This window comes from Jaculus jaculus, chromosome 12 (genome assembly GCF_020740685.1).
Source record: "Jaculus jaculus isolate mJacJac1 chromosome 12, mJacJac1.mat.Y.cur, whole genome shotgun sequence".
NCBI lineage: Eukaryota > Metazoa > Chordata > Mammalia > Rodentia > Dipodidae > Jaculus > Jaculus jaculus.
This window is the reverse complement of record NC_059113.1, coordinates 30315782-30319944: the sequence shown is the minus strand read 5'-3', so window position 1 is coordinate 30319944 and position 4163 is coordinate 30315782.

The window sequence follows — 4163 nt, the reverse complement described above, 5'->3', positions numbered from 1 at the left end:
AGAAAGAAAATATATTTTTGTGAAGAAAGGTATGCCCATCCAGGTTTTTCCCTGGGGGCCGGGCAGGCAACTGGTTGCTGTTTTAATAAAAAAAAAAAAAGTGGATTAAAAGGCGTGAGACTGTGATGTGCCTGCTCCTCCTTGGGGAGGTGTGAGGTCCTAGGAGGAGCCTCACCCCCAGACAAGCCTGACTAGGGCACGGGGTGGGGGGGGGGTTTCTAACCCACAGAGCCCTGTACTTGTGAGACCACTGTCCACACAAAACAACCCAGGGCACGGTGGTGAGGTGTCATTCTGTGACTACCCAGGCTCGGGGCTGCCAGCTCTGCTATCATCAAAGCCTGCTGAGGTCCAGAGGTACAGATAGGCCCTCATGATGGCACTGTGCCCGCCTAGTTGAGATGGGAAAATGTGCTCAGAGAGCTGGAGGGATGGCTTAGTGGTTAAGGCATTTGCCTGTGAAGCCAAAGGACCCTGGTTTGATTCCCCAGCACCCATGTAAGCCAGATGCACAAGGTGGCGCATGCATCTAGAGTTCATTTCCAGTGGCTGGAGGCCCTGGCGTGCCCATTCTCTCTCATCTCTCTCTCTCACTCAAATAAAAAAGAAAAAAAAATGTGCCCAGAGAACCCAAGGAAGTCCAAGACCATGGTGGAGAGACAGGCTTGGGACAAGTAGTGTTATTCTAGAGAAGGTGCTGGAGGGGGGAGTGTCTAAAAAAGCCCCCTTGCGAGGGACCAACGTGGCCCTGTGCTCCTTGCCATATGGACTGGGTAAGACCACCACAGGCCCTGTTTTCATATGGGCAGGAAGGTGTGTGGCTTCAGACATGGTTGATCCAGGTGCTTGGTTAGCGTCCTGAAGGACTGGAGTCCATCTACAGACAGGCAAAAGCGGGTCCAGAGCTACACCTGACTGGTCAAGCCCAGCTGGACCCTGATGACGGTGGGAGGGGCTGATCCAGCCCAGCTTGTGCGGAGGTGTGAGAGCAAGGCCTCGCTGCATCCAGTGGCTGTACATGGCCCCACGTGCGTCTCCCCACCTCCACCCGCCACTCTTCCAGAGTGGAAGTAACTTCCCTGGCACGACCTTCACAGCTGCTGCCTTCTTCCTTTAGCCCTCCAGTTACAAGACTGTTTTCACCCTGGGGGGGGGGGTGAGCCTCTGCGGGGGGTCCTACCTTTCTTCCTGGAGCTGGCTCCTTACCCACTGCAGTCACCTCCTCATTGGGGGAACTCCAGGACTAAAAAGGTGGCCCACCTGAACGTACATTACTGTGACCTGCACGAGGAACCTGCCAATCCCTATGGCGGGGTGTTGGGGGAGGAGGTCGACCACATTTGTTGAAGGACTCCCACAGCTGGGGCTGAAGACGCACCATCGCGCGTGCGCACGCGCACATCCTTCCCTGCGCTGCCCTGCAGCACCGAATCCGGGGCGCGGCCCGGTAGCCTTTCTCCTCGCCGCCAGGGGGCGTCAGAGCCCCGATTTGGCCGGCTGGCTGGGCACCGCGCCCTGCCCCGCCGCCCAGTCCTGGCGCGGCTGGTGCCCGGGCCTCCTGCACAGCGCTGAGCTGGGCGTAGCGCGCTCTTCAAAGTGGCAGTTTGCAAAACCCTGCGGGGGCTCCAGAGCCCTCTGTAGTTTGCCAAGCATGTCACGGGGTTGCCTGGTCCTGGCTAGATGAGACAGCACTTCACAGTTAGCCTATTCCTCTCCACAGTGCTGTAAATATTTAGGGACCTTCGGGTATTACGAAGGGGGTCCAGGGGTCCAGTTGTGCAGATCATGTTGACATTTTCAGAGCATGGCCCTGGTCTCACTGAAGGTCTCCCACACCTTGTTTTTGCCGGGCAGCAGGGCGTCTCCTCCACTTTCCCGGGCCCTGAATGGAAGTTAGAGGTTTAGGAGCCTGCCAGGGTCTTGCCATGTCATTCTTGCCCACCAGACAGCAGGCAGGGATTAGCGTATCTGAACTAACTGATAGGTACAGAGGCCTTTCTGTTTTGATCTAACACGGCTTCTGTGGCGCATCCTACTCCAGAGCTTGTGCCAATTCCTTTTTCCTGTTGGAGGCTAGGGAAGGTGACTTCTTTCTTCTCTTTATTTATTTTTTAAATTATTTATTTATTTGACAGAGAAAGAGGGAGGGAGAGAGAGAGAGAGAGAGAGAGAGAGAGAGAGAGAGAGAGAGAGGGAATGGGTGTGCCAGGGCCTCCAGCCACTGCAGACTAACTCCAGATGCGTGCACCCTGTTGTTCATCTGGCTAACGTGGATCTGGGGAATCGAACCTGGGTCCTTTGACTTTGCAGGCAAACACCTTAACTGCTTAGCCATCCCTCCAGCCCTCTTTATTTCATTTATTAAAGAGAGAGAGAGAGAGAGAAAGAGAGGCAGAGAGAGAGAATGGGTATGCCAGGGCCTCCAGTCACAGCAAATGAACTCCAGACACGTGTACCACCTTGTGCAGTTGGCTTACTTGGGTTCTGGGGACTCGAACCTGGGCCCTTAGGCTTCATAGGCCAGCGTGTTAACCGCTAAGCCATCTCCCCAGGCAGCCTCTTTTTAAACATCAGTTCTGTCTCTCTGACTTCAGAACCATGCTGCGGTTCAGTTCCCCCCAGTCAAAGTCTTCTGATGATGTCCTATGATGCCCTACTGTACCTGGCACCACTCTGTCCCTTTTTGCTTTTCATCTGCTTAAGCACCAATGCACCAGGCCTTGATGTGCCCCGGGTTCTTTGTACCAGCTGTCTTCTCCCAGCTCACTACGCTGAATATGCTGCTACCTCCCCAGAGTGTCTGATGCCTTCAGCCTGCCCCATTTCCTTCACAGTCATTAGCACTCTTGTTCACTCTCTGCCTTTGGGAGTGATCTGGAAAGCTTGGTTGCTCAGAGCCTAGCTCAGTGGGAGAAGGGAGGGTGACAGTGTAGGACCCAAAGACCCCAGGAAGCTGGCGGCAGGAGGCTGGGGCAGGGGAGGGGAGAAAGAGTGGCTGGCAGAGCCAGGCCCTGGCAGAACTGTGCTGGGGTCTGGACCAGGTGTGGTTGGAGTGCTGCTCATTGGGGGGGGGGGGCCTGGTTGACTGCCCGGGGGCCTCTGCTAGGAGAGGCCTCTTGTTCACCTGGCCATGTGGCCATCGGCACCACAGACCCAGAATCTGCCAGCCCCTCTCCCTAGTTGTGAAACTTGCTTGGGCTGCCAGTGGCGCCCTCTCTCCCTTTCTTGGATTGTTTTCCTGGCTTCTGCATGGGCAGGGCTGTGACTGAGCGGCAGGACCAGAGTTGCCCTAACTCCCCATAGGAAGGTATAAGTGACTGCCCAAGACTCCACTTGAGGCAGCCCTCCCCAACGACCCCCCCCCATGGAGACTCAGGTGTCTGCTTCTACCCCTCCCTACCCTCCCCCCAGCTCATGTCACATAGATGAGCTTCCTGTAGGGACCTGATCCATCTTCTGGTTCCTGAGGCCTGTGGTGTGCCCACTACATGCGTGCTCCAGTGTGCCAACTGCTCATCTCTGTGCCTCCCTGGACGCACGGAGCAGATCTGCACATACATTGACTGCCCTGCAATTCGCTAGAGTTCCTGTCTTGGCTCCCTGGACTTCCAGGAGCCAGGGGCTCCAGGAGCTCGGGGATTTAGCAGGTTTTGGTCCTACCTGAGGCCATTCGGGGGTGGGGGGGGGGCAGAACCAGGGAACACCCAGAAACCAGATGTCATGCCCCTGGCCCCAGCTTAGCCTCAGTCCAGGTGGGCCACCTACCAAGTTGGGTTTAGCTACAGCCATCCCCTCTGGCGTGGCATGGGCTGCTCTATCCCACTGGAGACCAGCACTGTGGGGCCTTGGCTTGGCATCGCATCAGTATGTTGGTTGGGGATGGGAGAGTTGCTTTGGGCATCCAAGAACTTCTTCCCTTCTCAAGCTCCCCCACCTTCCATGGGTCTCTGTTGCCCACGGCACCCAAGAGAAAGGAAACTCAGTAGGAACTCTCCATTGTAGGGTGTTAGCTGGGTTGTTCTCTGCAGGGCTTGGCACACACGGGCAGTTACCCGATTTCCTACTCTGTGGTAGGCAACATTTCCGGCCCCAGCACCCAGTAGGGCTCACAGAACCCTATGCTTGACTCCTACCAGCTCCAGCCAGCACCTCAGATACTTGAT